Source organism: Anomaloglossus baeobatrachus, chromosome 2 (assembly GCF_048569485.1).
Source record: "Anomaloglossus baeobatrachus isolate aAnoBae1 chromosome 2, aAnoBae1.hap1, whole genome shotgun sequence".
Taxonomy (NCBI): Eukaryota; Metazoa; Chordata; class Amphibia; order Anura; family Aromobatidae; genus Anomaloglossus; species Anomaloglossus baeobatrachus.
In genome coordinates, this window is record NC_134354.1 from 221,686,589 (window position 1) to 221,705,982 (window position 19,394).

The window sequence follows — 19,394 nt, forward strand, 5'->3', positions numbered from 1 at the left end:
TTCACCATGGTAAGGCTCCACCAACACCTCCATCCCCTCGAGTGTACGGTGGGCCCCGACTGGCAAGGTGAGGACTGTCTCATGATTTGGAGGTAGAGTAATTGTTGTCTGTCTTGGGACTCGAACCCTCCCCACCGGGTAGCGGCTCCCACCATTCTTCCACAGTCCTCGGGCACGGATAAGGTGTTGGAAGACCTTTTGGGCGGGCCTGTTAGCAACTGTCGTCTTCCAGTAATCACAGCCCCCTTGTTGAAGAGCAACTGGTCTAATTCTTTCAGGACGTTCATGCCCACGATAGCTGGCACCTCTCTGTCGTACCGGCCCTCCGTTAACACAATACCTTTTTTGCCTAAGTTCTGGCCACAGGCACGTATGTTCATCCACACGACCCCTACAACTGGAATGGGAAGATTGTTTGCAGCCCTCAGTTTGATATGTGCCCCTTTGTCAATGGATACAGTTTGTCCAAAATGTTGGTAGAATAACTGTTCTGGCATGGTGGTCACTTGGGACCCAGTATCCATCAGGCATCTTACTTCTTTCCCTTCAAATTCGGCCGTGATCGTCGGCTGCTATATCTTCAGGGCGTTGGTTTTCTCTAAGCTCAGTTGGTCTCCCCACCATGTGCCCATCCATGGAGGGAAGCACTAGTTTAACGGCGGTCTTTCTTGCGACGTCTTCCTCTCCGGACAGTGTCGGAATAAATGGTTCCGATTTCCACAGTTCCAACACTGGTAGTCTCCAGCGGGTCTCGGTCGTCTCTGCTCGATCTGTCCCCTCTCTTCTTGATAGGTATGCGTGCGGGTATTTGGTCGCGGTGCTGTCGTTCTTACTTCTGACGCCGGGGCTTGCATATTCTTCAGCAACTCTTGTAGAGCAGTAACAGTCTCTTGTAACTGATCCACTTTAGCCTCAAGTTGGCTCGGTTCTTGGTTTTTCTCACCCGGGACTACCTTATGCATACAAACTTCACCCCAGGCGTTCTGCGGGTCGCAATTTTCAGTTTGTGTGCGGGAGACTGCTTCTTCCAATATCTCCTGGAAAGTTAGTTTTTTTTCTACCCTGAGCCGTTCACGGAGGGCACCTTTGATCTTGGGGTTATGTAACCCACGGAGGAATTGATCTTGTAGGGTACGGTCAGCATAACCGGGGGTTTGTGCTAGCTCTGGCTCTGCTGTAAGCATTTCTCTCATTATTCTCTGGAGTGCATTTGCATAGAGGAGAGGAGAGAGGCTGATGCTGGGAGGAGAGAGGCTGATGCTGGGAGGAGAGAGGCTGATGCTGCGGGCAGAGAAGCTGATGCTGTGGGCAGAGAGGCTGATGCTGCGGGCAGAGAGGCTGATGCTGCGGGCAGAGAGGCTAATGCTGGTGCAGCATAGGGGATGGAGCACGATGGGGGGGGCGCAGCATGGGGGATGGAGCACGATGGGGAGTGCGCAGCATGGGGGATGGAGCACATTTGGGAGTGCGCAGCATGGCGGATGGACCACGTTTGGGAGTGCGCAGCATGGGGGATGGAGCACGTTTGGGAGTGCGCAGCATGGCGGATGGAGCACGATGGGGAGTGCGCAGCATGGCGGATGGAGCACGTTTGGGAGTGCGCAGCATGGCGGATGGAGCACGTTTAGGAGTGCGCAGCATGGCGAATGGAGCACGTTTGGGAGTGCGCAGCATGGCGGATGGAGCACATTTGGAAGTGCGCAGCATGGCGGATGGACCACGTTTGGGAGTGCGCAGCTAATGGAGCACGTTTGGGAGTGCGCAGCATGGCGGATGGAGCACGTTTGGGAGTGCGCAGCATGGCGGATGGACCACGTTTGGGAGTGCGCAGCATAGCGGATGGACCACGTTTGGGAGTGCGCAGCATGGCGGATGGACCACGTTTGGGAGTGCGCAGCATGGCGGATGGACCACGTTTGGGAGTGCGCAGCATGGCGGATGGAGCACGTTTGGGAGTGTGCAGCATGGCGGATGGAGCACGTTTGGGAGTGCGCAGCATGGCGGATGGAGCACGATGGGGAGTGCGCAGTATGGCGGATGGAGCACGTTTGGGAGTGCGCAGCATGGCGGATGGACCACGTTTGGGAGTGCGCAGCATGGCGGATGGAGCACGATGGGGAGTGCGCAGTATGGCGGATGGAGCACGTTTGGGAGTGCGCAGCATGCTGGATGGACCACGTTTGGGAGTGCGCAGCATGGCGGATGGAGCACGTTTGGGAGTGTGCAGCATGGCGGATGGAGCACGATGGGGAGTGCGCAGCATGGGGGATGGAGCACGATGGGGGGTGCGCAGCATGGGGGATGGAGCACGATGGGAGGTGCACACCTCCCCCCAACACACACACACACACGCGCGCACTGTACAACACACACACACACACTGGAACCACAAACACCACCCTACACAGACACCCACACACACAAACAACGCTGCACACACACAACACCCAACACACAAACACTGCGGCATACATAAATATACGCACATACCGCACAACACACACATTGCACAAAACATACCTCCCCCAAAACACACCACACACACACAAACCGCGCAACACACACACACACAACGCTACAGACACACAGCGCTCCACAAACAACGCAACACACATACAACACCGCTCTCACCCCCCGCCACACCTAGACAACACCCAGAACATGTACAGCGCCCTACACAAACACTTGGTAAGTACACACAACAACATCTATATATATAACAAAAATCATACATGAACTACACAATACGTAAATTCTAGAATACCCGATGCATAGAATTGGGCCACCTTCTAGTATATATATAATTGTCTTATTCTGTCTGTCTGTCTTGCTCCAAAATGGCGTCATTACAACCGTCGCATTGGCCGCTCAGCTCAGCCCGGCCCCGCCCCCGCACGCATTGGCCGCTTCACTCGGCCTGGCCATGCCCCCCGCACACTGTGCCCTCTCGGCCACGCCCCCCGCACATTGTGCCCGCTCGGCCAGGCCCCTCGCACACTGTGCCCGCTCGGCCACGCCCCCCGCACACTGTGCCTCGCTCGGCCCACGCCCCTGCACACTGTGCCCCCCTCGGCCATGCCCCCCGCACACATTGGGCACCTATACACCTCCCAGCAGGACTACTCCACCTATTAGACACCTCCCCCCAGGACTACTCCACCTATTAGACACCTCCCCCCAGGACTACTCCCCCTATTATCCTTCTCTCCCCCCAGGAATACTCCTCCTATTATACTCCTCTCCCCCCAGGACTACTCCTCCTATTATACTCCTCTCCCCCAGGACGACTCCTCCTATTATATCCCCCCAGGACTACTCCTCCTATTATACTCCTCTCTCCCCAGGATTACTCCTCCTATTATACTCTTCTCCCCCCAGGACTACTCCTCCTATTATACCACTCTCCCCCCAGGACTACTCCTCCTATTATACTCCTCTCCCCCAGGACTACTCCTCCTATTATATCCCCCCAGGACTACTCCCCCCTATTATCCTCCTCTGCCCCAGGACTACTCCTCCTATTTTACTCCTCTCTCCACAGGACTACTCCTCCAAGACATACACAATGCACAAAACATACCTGCCCCCAAAACACACACACACCCACACAAACCGCGCAACACACACAGCACCACATAGACAACGCAACACACATACAACACCGCTCTCACACCCCCCCACACCCAGACAACACCCAGAACATGTACAGCGCCCTACACAAACACTTGGCAACTACACACAACAACATCTATATATATAACAAAAATCATAAATTAACTACACAATAAATTCTAGAATACCCGATGCGTTAGAATCAGGCCACCTTCTAGTATATATCTAAATATACAAATATATATATATATGTATATGTGTGTGTGTGCATATGTGTGTGTGTATATATATATATATATATATATATATATATATATATATATATATGTACAGTGTATGTATATATACAGTTAGGTCCAGAAATATTTGGACAGTGACACAAGTTTTGTTATTTTAGCTGTTTACAAAAACATGTTCAGAAATACAATTATATATATAATATGGGCTGAAAGTGCACACTCCCAGCTGCAATATGAGAGTTTTCACATACAAATCGGAGAAAGGGTTTAGGAATCATAGCTCTGTAATGCATAGCCTCCTCTTTTTCAAGGGACCAAAAGTAATTGGACAAGGGACTCTAAGGGCTACAATTAACTCTGAAGGCATCTCCCTCGTTAACCTGTAATCAATGAAGTAGTTAAAAGGTCTGGGGTTGATTACAGGTGTGTGGTTTTGCATTTGGAAGCTGTTGCTGTGACCAGACAACATGCGGTCTAAGGAACTCTCAATTGAGGTGAAGCAGAACATCCTGAGGCTGAAAAAAAAGAAAAAATCCATCAGAGAGATAGCAGACATGCTTGGAGTAGCAAAATCAACAGTCGGCTACATTCTGAGAAAAAAGGAATTGACTGGTGAGCTTGGGAACTCAAAAAGGCCTGGACGTCCACGGATGACAACAGTGGTGGATGATCGCCGCATACTTTCTTTGGTGAAGAAGAACCCGTTCACAACATCAACTGAAGTCCAGAACACTCTCAGTGAAGTAGGTGTATCTGTCTCTAAGTCAACAGTAAAGAGAAGACTCCATGAAAGTAAATACAAAGGGTTCACATCTAGATGCAAACCATTCATCAATTCCAAAAATAGACAGGCCAGAGTTAAATTTGCTGAAAAACACCTCATGAAGCCAGCTCAGTTCTGGAAAAGTATTCTATGGACAGATGAGATCAAGATCAACCTGTACCAGAATGATGGGAAGAAAAAAGTTTGGAGAAGAAAGGGAACGGCACATGATCCAAGGCACACCACATCCTCTGTAAAACATGGTGGAGGCAACGTGATGGCATGGGCATGCATGGCTTTCAATGGCACTGGGTCACTTGTGTTTATTGATGACATAACAGCAGACAAGAGTAGCCGGATGAATTCTGAAGTGTACCGGGATATACAGATTCAGCCAAATGTCGCAAAGTTGATCAGACGGCGCTTCATAGTACAGATGGACAATGACCCCAAGCATACAGCCAAAGCTACCCAGGAGTTCATGAGTGCAAAAAAGTGGAACATTCTGCAATGGCCAAGTCAATCACCAGATCTTAACCCAATTGAGCATGCATTTCACTTGCTCAAATCCAGACTTAAGACGGAAAGACCCACAAACAAGCAAGACCTGAAGGCTGCGGCTGCAAAGGCCTGGCAAAGCATTAAGAAGGAGGAAACCCAGCGTTTGGTGATGTCCATGGGTTCCAGACTTAAGGCAGTGATTGCCTCCAAAGAATTCGCAACAAAATATTGAAAATAAATATATTTTGTTTGGGTTTGGTTTATTTGTCCAATTACTTTTGACCTCCTAAAATGTGGAGTGTTTGTAAAGAAATGTGTACAATTCCTACAATTTCTATCAGATATTTTTGTTCAAACCTTCAAATTAAACGTTACAATCTGCACTTGAATTCTGTTGTAGAGGTTTCATTTCTAATCCAATGTGGTGGCATGCAGAGCCCAACTCGCGAAAATTGTGTCACTGTCCAAATATTTCTGGACCTAACTGTATATATATATATGAGTGTGTGTGTGTATATATATATATATATATATATATATATATATATATATATATATATATATATATATATATATATAGTGTATATATATATATATATATATATGTACAGTGTATGTGTGTATATATATATATATGAACAACAACAAGGCAGAGTCCAGCAATAACGTGAGCAATCCAGGATGCTGTTAAAAAATTTTTTCCTTCTTTTTATTCATAAATTCATTAAAATATAATGGTCCAAGCAATTCAGAACAGCATTATCGCAGGAAAATAGCGCAGATAGGACTACGCGTTTCAGCGGTAAAATCCGCCTTCTTCACGGTCCAGAATCTGATCTGCTTTCCAAACATAGAACCTTATATACATCTCACTCCCATCAGGGTAATTACAAACATGTGAGAGATTTAAAAACATAAGCTAGAAAAGCAAATCAAACATGTAAGCTATCCGCATATTAATCAATATACAGCATGCATAAGAGTTATAAGGAAAGGATTCAACATTTTGGAGAAAAATACAATCAGAAAATTCAATAACCTGACCATAAAACTATTTTTCAAGTGATGCAAAAAGCCTAACACAGTAGTAATAGCCAGCAACATATAATGCAACAATGTATCAATAGTGCATAATGATATCCATACGATTGTTAAAGCCCTGTGGCATGCGGGTCCCCAGCTCAAATATCCACCTACTCTCTCTTGCAAGCACTTTTTTATGAAAATCTCCCCCTCTCAATGGTTTTTTTACATGCTCTATGCCCATAAAAGAAAAACCACGTAGATCCCCATTGTGTTTTTTTGAAAAATGTCGGGATACTACTGATGCACCAACCATTGGCAAATTGCTAGCATCTGAAAGATGTTTGCGGATTCTGGTTTTAAGGGGGTTCATCGTGCAGCCTACATATTGCATGCGGCATATATTGCAATTAATTAAATAAACTACATTCTCCGTATTACAGTTTATAAAAGAACGAACATTAAACTGTTTTTCATTGGAAATAGATGTAAATATTTTAGACTTATTAGCAAAACCGCAGCACTTACAAATATTAGCACCGCATTTAAAAAATCCTATTGTTTTTAACCAGTTGCTAGGGGAGATTATGTCTGGATCTTTGAACATGCTAGGTGGTGATAATGTAGCTAAAGTTGGGGCTCTTTTTGCCACAAAGGCAATATCATTATTTTCCACAATGTTTTTCAAAATATCATTCTGAGATAATAACGGAAGATATTTTCTGATAATTTTGACAATAGAATTAAACTGAGGACTATAGTTGGTGCTGAAAACTACCCCAGATTTTTTGGAGTCAAACTGTCTTTTTTTCTTAGTAGAATCCAACAGCTTAACCCTATCAATGCCTGCTATTTTTTTCTTGGCTCTCTCCAAAGACCAATTGGGATACCACCTTTTTTTTAAATTGTTACAAGTTATTTCAATTTCTTCCTCCAATCTATCACTAGATGTGGTATTCCTTTTTAGTCTAATAAGCTCCCCCACAGGAATATTCTGAATGACATGTTTGGGATGACTAGAGGAAGCCATTAAAATACTATTGCATGCAGTAGGTTTTTTATAGGGAGATATCAAGACCTTATTGCTATCCAAATCTGCGGTCAATTTTAGGTCCAAGAAGTTTGTTGATACCTCATGACTACTACTCGTAAATTTTAGATTGATATCATTCAAATCCAAATAAGAAAAAAAACTTTTCGCAGACGCGAGACTACCCCTCCAGACAAATATCAGATCATCAATAAATCTACCCAGCCAAACAATATTATCCTTGTATGGGTTATCAATGTTAAAAATATAATTTTCCTCCCACACGGACATAACCAGGTTAGCTAGGGAAGGTGAAAACTTAGCGCCCATGCTCAAGCCTTGTGTCTGGAGGAAGTATCTCTCATCAAACGAAAAATAATTGTGACCCAAAAGAAACTGAATTGAAGAGACAATAAACTTCTGGATGGAATCCTCATAATTAGTGTATCTGGACAAATAATATGTGATACATCGTATCGCGACGTGATGGGGGATAGAGGGATATAACCCCACCACATCGCAAGATAGCCACATATAGTCAGATTACCAGTGGAATTTTTCCATAATCTGTATCATAGTTTTGGAATCTTTAAGGTGACTTGGTGTTAATGGCACTAGGGGTTGAAGATAAAAATCCACCCACTCCCCTAGTTTCTCACTGAATGACCCTATCCCAGACACAATAGGTCTGAGAGGGGGAGGAAAAACCCCTCACAAAAGATAAACTTCTTAATTCTATCTGAAATAGCACCCATACTGATCCCCTCCTGTAACAGATGTAATAATTCAGAATTAAATGAATTAGTTGGATTTGATGGCAATTCAACATAGGTGCTACTATTTTCCAGATCCAACAAGTTCACTTTCCTGTATAAACCAGCATTGAGAGCTACAACAGCGCCCCCCTTGTTCGCCTGGACAATAAGGAGATCGCTGTTTGCTCTCAGCTCATTAATTGCCCTATGTTCAGAAGTACTCAGATTGAATTTAACCTTTTGATGTTCTACCTGGTTGTAAAGAGACACCAACTCACTTTCAATTGTTTCTTGAAAAAAATCAAGGAAAGGAGGTCTCGATTTTACTGGGTAAAATATAGGATTACGAGTCTGAAATCTATCATTTAAATTCACCCTATGCTCCAGCTCTGTCTCCCCCTCTAGTTGTCTTAGATTGGAGACCGCTACCTGTTCACTAAAATGAATACAATTATTATCCAATGATACACTGGTAGATGATAAATCATTATACACATGAATATTATCCTCATTATAATGAACTTTAAGGGTCAAATTGCGTGCAAATCTATTGATATCAACAATAGTGTCAAATAAATTGAATTTTTTGACTGGAGAGAAACCTAGTCCTTTAGACAAAAGTCCAATTTGTGAATCTGTCAAAATATAACTAGAAAGATTAAATACAGGAATCTCTGTTAACGGCGCTTGCGGAACGTCATATGATAGGCTTTTGGACTTATGTTTCCTTCCTCCCCTCTTGCAAGATCGTTTTTTGGCAAGGCACCTTCTTGCTGGAAGTTCCTTTTTTGGTGTTTTTTGCCACCAGTCTGAATACTGGCTACTGAAGCAACCGAGGAGTCCGTTAATTCATCCGATGTTTCTCCAAAAGAGGTATCATAATTGGCCGTGGAATTGAAAGATACCTTAAGTTTCTTATACCAAGGCTTGTATTTTCTCAAAATGGAGGGAGGATTACTAGCCCAATTATATAGTTACATAGTTACATAGTTACTTAGGTTGAAAAAAGACCTCGGTCCATCTAGTTCAACCTTCCTCCACCAGTTCTACATTTAGTCACTAAGTCATTTATAACCAACAATGTTTTGTGTACTGAGGAAATCATCCAGCCCTTTTTTAAAAGCTGTTATAGTATCTGCCATTACTACCTCTTGTGGTAGTGTATTCCACAGTCTGACCGCTCTAACTGTAAAGAACCCTTTCCTATTTAGGTGTCGGAATCGCTTTTCTTCCACTCGCAGTGAGTGCCCCCTGGTCTTTAGTATTGTTTTTGGAAGAAATAAGTCATGTGCCAGTCCTTTATATTGACCACACATGTATTTATACATATAAATGAGATCTCCTCTGAGACGTCTTTTTTCTAAGCTAAACATATCTAACTTTTTCAACCTGCCATCATATGGGAGGCCTTCCATTCCTTGTAATAGTCTAGTTGCCCGCCTTTGAACTGACTCTAACTTCTGAATGTCCTTTTTAAAATGTGGAGCCCAAAACTGGATCCCGTATTCCAGATGTGGTCTTACAAGTGATTTATAGAGGGGTAACAATACGTTGGGATCACGGGATCTAATCTCTCTTTTTATACACCCTAAAATCTTGTTTGCTTTAGCAGCTGCTGCTTGACATTGAGCGCTGCTGCTCAGCTTATTTGTAATGAGAATACCCAAGTCCTTCTCCTGTTCTGTAGTCCCGAGTTTACTTCCATTTAATGTATACGCAGCTATAGGATTACTCCGTCCTAGGTGCATTACTTTACATTTATCAACATTAAATCTCATTTGCCAAGTATCTGCCCATTCTGACATCTTATCCAGATCTTTTTGTAATATTGTACTATCCAGGTCAGTTTTTAATATCCTACATAGTTTGGTGTCATCGGCAAAGACTGACACTGTACTATCAATCCCATCCACAAGGTCATTAATAAAGAGAGTAAAAAGAATCGGTCCAAGCACAGATCCCTGCGGCACCCCACTGCTGACGATAGCCCATTTAGAGAATGTACCATTTATGACTACTCTTTGTTTCCTATCTCTTAGCCAATTCCTTACCCAGTTGCATATTGTGTCCCCTAGTCCTTGCTTCTGGAGCTTTAGTATAAGGCTATTATGTGGTACAGTATCAAATGCCTTTGCAAAGTCCAAATAAATCACATCAGCTGCATTACCAATATCCAGGTTTGCACTTACCCCCTCATAGAACCCCAACAGGTTGGTTAGACACGACTTATCTTTCATGAATCCATGCTGTTTGTCAGTTATCATATTATTTTCTGCAATATATTTTTGCATGTCATCCCTTAAAATGCCCTCAAAAACTTTGCATACTACTGATGTCAGGCTTACTGGACGGTAGTTGCCTGGATCTACCCTCTTACCTTTCTTAAATATCGGTACCACATCAGCAATCCTCCAATCCTGAGGCACCAACCCCGTTACAAGTGAGTCTAAAAAGATGAGATACAGCAGTCTGTCGATTACGGAGCTCAATTCCCTCAATATTCGTGGATGAATGCCATCTGGCTCTGGGGATTTGTCAATGTTTAATTTACTCATTCTTATAATCCTCAAGATCTCTCAAGAATTTTCTTTTCTTTATGGCTATAATGGAATTCTCCCTTCTCTTTAAGTTGTTGTACATACGGTCCTGGAATTTAGTAATGGTGTCTGAAATTTCCAGATCCTTAACAGAGTTTTTAATAGTTTCAATTTCTTTATTAATTTTAACAAGTTCTTTATCTTCCTCCTCTATAATCAATTTAAGTGAACACTCACTCAGAATAATGTCCCAGTTTTTTTGAAAGTCCGCTCCATAAGCAGTAGTAGATTGTTTTTTCAATCTGAGACCACGCGGTATCATTTTCCTTTCCAAATAACCATTAAGGGAATTGTGGTCCCACCAGAGCTTTTGCTCCTTGCGTAAGGATTGCTCCAATTTATTTAATATGGAGTTAGTACTTTCAACAACAGGACAAATTTCATTTATATCTTCCTGAAAAATACTGGCAAGCTTATTGAGACGTACCGTATGGTCCTGTGTATCTCCCATGGAATCCTTGGATGGTAACATGCTGTATTCAGTTGATCAATAAAGGTAAATCCTGCTATAGTAAAAAGCTGTTCTTTGTGGAGACAAGCACAGTCAAAGCTCCCAACAGCATATATATACAGTGTGTGTATATATATATATATATATATATGTACAGTGTATGTATATATATATATATATATATATATATATATAAAATATATGAGTGTGTGTATATATATATATATATATATATATATATATATATATATATATATAGTGTGTATATATATATATATATGTACAGTGTATGTGTATATATATAAAATATATGAGTGTGTGTGTATATATATATGTATATATATATATATATATATATATATATATATATATATATATATATATATATAGTGTATATATATATGTACAGTGTATGTGTATATATATATATATATATATATAAAATATATGAGTGTGTGTGTATATATATGTGTGTATATATATATATATATATATGTGTGTGTGTATATATATAGTGTATATATATATATATGTACAGTGTATGTGTATATATATATATATATATACATATACATATATATGAGTGTGCATATGTATGTATGAGTGTATATGCATGTGTGTGTGTATATATATGTGTGTGTGTATATATATATATATATATATATATATATATATATATATATATATATATATATATATATATATATATATATATATATATATATACATATACATACATACATGGTCTGTCTCTTTCCAGGTCTCTCTCTTTTCAGTAATCCATATAAATCACTACAGTGACCATTTCAAAATATACAATTAATCTTTATTATCATGATTAAAAAAACATATACACAAAAGACAATTTAGTACATAATTAAAAAGCAGATGAGGTGTAAAACGGAGGGTCTGTCAAAATAACCACTAGTCAGATTTATAATATGAAACCATACAGCTCCATGAAGCGCACCATTAATCCTCAAGTATATTGCACATAAGGTGATTTTAATCAGCTGAGCCCATTAGGGGTTACTATATGGTGGTTTTCATAGAACTTTTAGGTGAAAAGTATCAATCAAATATAACACGCAATATGAACTATACAGCTTCATGAAGCGCACCATTGATCCTCAAATGTATTACACATAAGGTGATTTTAATCAGCTGAGACCATCAGGGGTTAATGTATGGTGGTTTTCATAGAGCTTTTAAGTAAAAAGCATCAATCAAATAGAGAGATACATTTGATTTAAACACTATTAAATGCAATGCACATGTCATCAGTACATCAGTCCATATAAAGCTGAATTTCAACAGTTTGTTAGGGTATAATACCTGGTAAAGACAGACCCCCCACACCACTCCAACGATCGTTTCACGTAGCTTCGTCAGGGAGTGATGTGAGGGGATGTTAGGGCACTTAATATAGCTCCCACACAGCTGACATATCAATTCAATTAAGCGCTTTGCTTACCGGGCGCTGCTGACACGCATACCATGGCATCCCTCCCCCACCACGAGACGCAGGTGCGTCAGGAGAGGCGACATAGTCGCCTGTGATGACGCGCCGGCAACCCGAGGCAGGGGGAGGAAAAGCCACGCACGCGCACAGCAGCGTCAGCACTCATAACGCTGTGCATAGAGGGAGTAAGCGCCATTTTATTGTATACCTTCAGGGAATCTTCCCAAAAATGGCAACCATTACACAAGCCATACAGACTTTAATAGATAAGTATTTATTATCTCAATTATAAGAAAGGAATTCATAAAGCCATGATGTGCCTGGTTATGTGTAGAAGGAAGGAATAGTACAAAACACCAATTCTTTTCATTTCACAGAATACGCATTATATTTAGAAAAAGTGCATCTATATTTATATGTAAAGTGCGTTGCATCTTGTATTTTATATTCCTTATTCACAAAGATAATAAGTGCTCCAAATCCCCCCAATCTCTCTTTTCAGGTCTGTCTCTTTCCCCGTCTGTCTCTTTCCAGGTCTGTCTCTTTCCAGGTATGTCTCTTTGCCAGTCTGTCTCTTAGCCCATCTGTCTCTTTCCAGGGCTGTCTTTTTCCAGGTCTGTCTCTTTCCCCGTCTGTCTCTTTCCTCGTCTGTCTCTTTCCCCGTCTGTCTTTTTCCCTATCTGTCTCTTTCCCCGTCTGTCTCTTTGACTGTCTGTCTCCTTCCAGGGCTGTCTCTTTCTAGGGCCATCTCTTTCTAGGACCGTCTCTTTCTAGGGCTGTCTCTTTCTAGGGCTGTCTCTTTCCACGTCTGTCTCTTTCCACGTCTGTCTCTTTCCACGTCTGTCTCTTTCCACGTCTGTCTCTTTCCACGTCTGTCTCTTTCCACGTCTGTCTCTTTCCACGTCTGTCTCTTTCCACGTCTGTCTCTTTCCACGTCTGTCTCTTTCCACGTCTGTCTCTTGGCCCGTCTGTCTCTTGGCCCGTCTGTCTCTTTGCCCATCTGTCTCTTTCCAGGTCTGTCTTTTTCCAGGGCTGTCTCTTTCCCCGTCTGTCTGTCTCTTTCCCCATCTGTCTCTGTCTGTGTCTCTGTCTGTCTGTCTTTTTCTGTCTCTCTATCCATCTCTCCACCAACATCATATAACCTCACACATAAGCTTCAACTAACAGTTTATTTTGTTCCTATAGCAACCACTGACAGTTGCTATTAATAACCTATACAGTCATATGAAAAAGTTTGGGCACCCCTATTAATGTTAACCTTTTTTCTTTATAACAATTTGGGTTTTTGCAACAGCTATTTCAGTTTCATATATCTAATAACTGATGGACTGAGTAATATTTCTGGATTTAAATGAGGTTTATTGTACTAACAGAAAACGTGCAATCCGCATTCAAACAAAATTTGACCGGTGCAAAAGTATGGGCACCCTTATCAATTTCTTGATTTGAACACTCCTAACTCCTTTTTACTGACTTACTAAAGCACTAAATTGGTTTTGTAACCTCATTGAGCTTTGAACTTCATAGGCAGGTGTATCCAATCATGAGGAAAGGTATTTAAGGTGGCCACTTGCAAGTTGTTCTATTTGAATCTCCTATGAAAAGTGGCATCATGGGCTCCTCAAAACAACTCTCAAATGATCTGAAAACAAAAATTATTCAACATAGTTGTTCAGGGGAAGGATACAAAAAGTTGTCTCAGAGATTTAAACTGTCAGTTTCCACTGTGAGGAACATAGTAAGGAATGGAAGAACACAGGTACAGTTCTTGCTAAGCCCAGAAGTGGCAGGCCAAGAAAAATATCAGAAAGGCAGAGAAGAATGGGGAGAACAGTAAAGGACAATCCACAGACCACCTCCAAAGACCTGCAGCTTCATTTTGCTGCAGATGGTGTCACTGTGCATTGGTCAATGGGAGAGTGATGCGAAAGAAGCTGTTTCTGCAAGCACGCCACAAACAGAGTCACCTGAGATATGCAAAAGCACATTTGGATAAGCCAGTTACATTTTGGTAGAAGGTCCTGTGGACTGATGAAACAAAGATTGAGTTGTTTGGTCATACAAAAAGGCGTTATGCATGGAGGCAAAAAAACACGGCATTCCAAGAAAAGCACTTGCTACCCACAGTAAAATTTGGTGGAGGTTCCATCATGCTTTGGGGCTGTGTGGCCAATGCAGGCACTTGAATCTTGTTAAAGTTGAGGGTCGCATGGATTCAACTCAGTATCAGCAGATTCTTGACAATAATGTGCACGAATCAGTGACAAAGTTGAAGTTACGCAGGGGATGGATATTTCAGCAAGACAATGATCCAAAACACCGCTCCAAATCTACTCAGGCATTCATGCAGAGGAACAATTACAATGTTCTGGAATGGCCATCCCAGTCCCCAGACCTGAATATCATTGAAAATCTGTGGGATGATTTGAAGCATACTGTCCATGCTCGGCGACCATCAAACTTAACTGAACTGGAATTGTTTTGTAAACAGGAATGGTCAAATATACCTTCATCCAGGATCCAGGAACTCATTAAAAGCTACAGGAAGCGACTAGAGGCTGTTATTTTTGCAAAAGGAGGATCTACAAAATATTAATGTCACTTTTATGTTGAGGTGCCCATACTTTTGCACCGGTCAAATTTTGTTTAAATGCGGATTGCACATTTTCTGTTAGTACAATAAACCTCATTTCAATCCAGAAATATTACTCAGTCCATCAGTTATTAAATATATGAAACTGAAATAGCTGTTGCAAAAACCCAGATTGTTATAAAGAAAAAAGATTAACATTAATAGGAGTGCCCAAACTTTTTCATATGACTGTAGCTCCCACCTCCATTCAGTAAAATGGCGGCAGGATTTTAGAGACTAACTGTAAAGCAGGGGGTTAAATTTTTCTGTCAAAACATAGTCTACGACGCTCCCTGGGTCACATGAGGCGTCTGTGCAAAATTTCGTGATTGTAAATGCGACGGTACGGATTCCTTTAGCGGACATACACACACACACACACATACACTCAGCTTTTTTTATATATATATATATACACACTCATATATATATTATATACACACACACATCTACACTCATATACAATATACAGTATATGCACACACGTATATATACACACACATACATATATATATACACACACACTCGCATCTATATATATATATATATATATATATATATATATATACACACATCTATATGCACACACACTATATATATATATAGATATATAGATATATATATATATATATATATATATATATATATATATATATATATATATATATATATATATATATACATAAACACACACACAAGGATTTCTTACCTTCCCCTGGCTTGTCTCCGGTCTGGCCTGCAGGCTCCACTGATCCTCTCCGGCAGGAGGCAGGAGTCCAGGGTGCAAAGCGTTAAGTCACAGTCAGCAGACAGGGCAGCCTCTGCTAACTATGACACTCCCAGGGCTTCACAAGAACATCTGAAGGTGCAATGTAATCCCGGTAGACATAGAAAAAACAGGCGGCCCCGAGACAGCCGCTTGTAGACCCGCATGGAGACCCCCTGCCCTAGCCCAGCCAGCCGATAGCAGAGGGTGGTTAACCAGCCCTATATGAAGCACGGGGGGGCCCCACTGAGGACCCGGGGCCGTCCGGTGGATACTCCGCTATCCCTGCATACTCACCTCGGTCCCCTGCCGCTGCTCCTAGTTTGCCAGACGTCTGTGCTCTGCCTAGTACTTTAACACAGTGGCGACTGGCGCTTACTAGTGACGTCACCACTGTGTTGAAGAACTGTCAGAGCACAGCGGGGACAATGATGAGAGGGCGCGCTGCACTCTGTGTCATCGTCGCTTTCAACTGTATCGGCATCTGAGATGCCGATTATATTTGAAAGTGCGATCCTGAGGAGGGCCCAGTGCTGGAGCTGATACTGTGGGCAGCCGCCCCCGGGCCCCACCAGCTCATTGGCCCCATAGCAGTCGCGTGGCCTGCCTCTATTGACGGTACGCCATTGGTGGTAGCATTTTTAATGTAGTTATGTCAGACACTGTTTTGGCCGCACCAATATCTCTCATGTGCTCCCTTATCCTGACTCTCATTTCAAGTTACATCAAGTTGTAAAATGTAAATGTAAATTTTTTCACATCCACATGTCGCATCATACACTACATTGGAAGTACCACAAGAAATGTAGATATTGGTATTAAATTCACACTTTGCTGTCAGCCATCAGAAAGGTTTTTGCCCGAGAGACATTGGTGCAGGTGAGACAGTGCCCGCATGGGAAGCAACCCTGAGTCTGTCGAACAGGACCAAATAAGGGAGGCACCGAAGGCACGTGATGGCTCTGGACTAAAGTGTCCCTCAGATTTTTAGAACAACTCAAAGTTATTAGTGGAACATTTGAAATATGAGGACCAAGAATTGGGTCACTTTTCAGTATCGACTAAAGTTTCATGATTGCCTGTCTCATCGTCTGCCACTCATGGTTCTGAGTGGCAATGAATCTAGTCACTCCAAATCCACTGTCTTTCCTAACCATAGACTGAAGGAGCTGATCATTGTGGGGGGGAGGGGGGGGGGGGTGTTTGACTTTATTATATCCCTTTTTGATGTATCTACAACTTTAGCCATGTTGGTTCAGTAGTGATTTTAAATCTTCCACCTGCCTCTCAAATTTTTCAGGTATGGAGCAGATCCACCTCACCCTGAGAAATTGACCAACCCAGGTGGCTCTAAAATATCATCAGTAACATCTTCCATCTCCTATCTCAGTATTGGGAAAGTCTTCACTGAATACAGATTTTACCTCAGAATTGAGAATTTTGACTGATGAGTTCTGGCAGAGAAAGAAGCAGATGTGTATTGATAGCTTTCTCCTTGAGAAAGCTATCAAGCGAAACGTACGTTGGAGGTCTGGAGACCATTATCCATATGCAGTTCTTTGTTATATGCACATTTTGGGTGACCACTACTGATATATTTCATAACATTATAATTAGCTATTTCCTTATTATATGGCTAGATGCACATTATTAAGCCTCACAACACTGCTATTTATTCCGTACCCTCATTTATCAGATATGTTTTGTTTATTCTATTATGCATAGCTCAACATGTTCCATATTTATATCCTGTGTAATATGGATTTAACTCTCAACTGGTGAGGTGGGATTTTTGTCACGCAACTGGTGATGTTGGGCTTCCTATACCCCAATGTTTAGAAATCTCTACATTTTACAGAAAATGCAAAGATCACATTTGTTTTAATTGTTTTCTTATTGGCGATTGATTACACATGAGTATAACAAATTTTTGACACCCACAAGTATCGGAAAATGTAATACATTTGATGATTCATACCAGCATTTTCCAATGAATGCCTGCCGAACACAATTTTTCTGGGGTGTGGCAAACCCCACCTCACCAGTTGTGGATTAATTATGTTATTGGATTTAATAATAAAGTAATTTATTTTATAAGTACTTCTTGGTGGCTATTCTACTTTTTTTGTTGTTTAAATAATAATAAACTATTAACACTTCTATTTTTTATTTTTGTGCCTTGCCACAATTCTGTCTCTGAGCTCCTTGGGCAGTTCCTTTGACCTCATGATTCTCATTTGGTCTGACATGCACTGTGAGCTGTGAGGTCTTATATAGACAGGTGTATGCCTTTCCAAATCAAGTCCTATCAGTTTAATTAAACACAGCTGGACTCCAATGAAGGCGTAGAACCATCTCAAGAAGGATCACAAGGAAATGGACAGCATGTGACTTACAGTTAGGTCCAGAAATATTTGGACAGTGACACAAGTTTTGTTATTTTAGCTGTTTACAAAAACATGTTCAGAAATACAATTATATATATAATATGGGCTGAAAGTGCACACTCCCAGCTGCAATATGAGAGTTTTCACATCCAAATCGGAGAAAGGGTTTTGGAATCATAGCTCTGTAATGCATAGCCTCCTCTTTTTCAAGGGACCAAAAGTAATTGGACAAGGGACTCTACGGGCTGCAATTAACTCTGAAGGCGTCTCCCTCGTTAACCAGTAATCAATGACGTAGTTAAAAGGTCTGGGGTTGATTACAGGTGTGTGGTTTTGCATTTGGAAGTTGTTGCTGTGACCAAACAAGATGCGGTCTAAGGAACTCTCAATTGAGGTGAAGCAGAACATCCTGAGGCTGAAAAAAAAGAAAAAATCCATCAGAGAGATAGCAGACATGCTTGGAGTAGCAAAATCAACAGTCGGGTACTGTTACGGGGGGCTGTCTGATAATAACTGAAAGGAGTATCAGACAGTCAGGGTCCACCGTGCAAAGACTTTGCTGCAGACTATGGCAGAATGCAATACCTCTGTTAACTCACAGAAGGATATAATAAGTAAGTAAAGCAATTCCTCCCTTACTTGGAGGGTGTGTGGAATGATCTCTGTTAATAATCACAGAGACAAAGGCAATGTGTGCGAAATGGCACCTACCTAGGTCCGCTCTTCTAGTGGTGCAAAAGAGACGAACAGCAGCGTAAGCCGCACAAAGCTCCTACCTGCGTTCGCTCCACTAGTGTGCGAGGACACGAACCACTAGATATGGCACCTGCCTAGGTCCGCTCTTCTAGTGGTGCAAAAGAGACGAACAGCAGCGTAAGCCGCACAAAGCTCCTACCTCTGTTCGCTCCCCTAGTGTGCGAGGATACGAACAACTGCCAGACGCAGTATAAGGAACGTTACCCTAGCGGCAACGTCCACCTACGAGTAGAATCACAAGGCCCAGCCAGACCATGTGCCTCAGGCACCTGCCTATGTCCGCTCCCCTAAGAGGTAAGGATACGGACAGCAGCCGAAGCTGTAAGGTATAAGAACGCTACCCTGCCGGTAGCGCTCACCTAGCATAGACAGAGGAATGCCTAGAGGAACGCGCACAGAGCGTCTACTCATATGCATGAA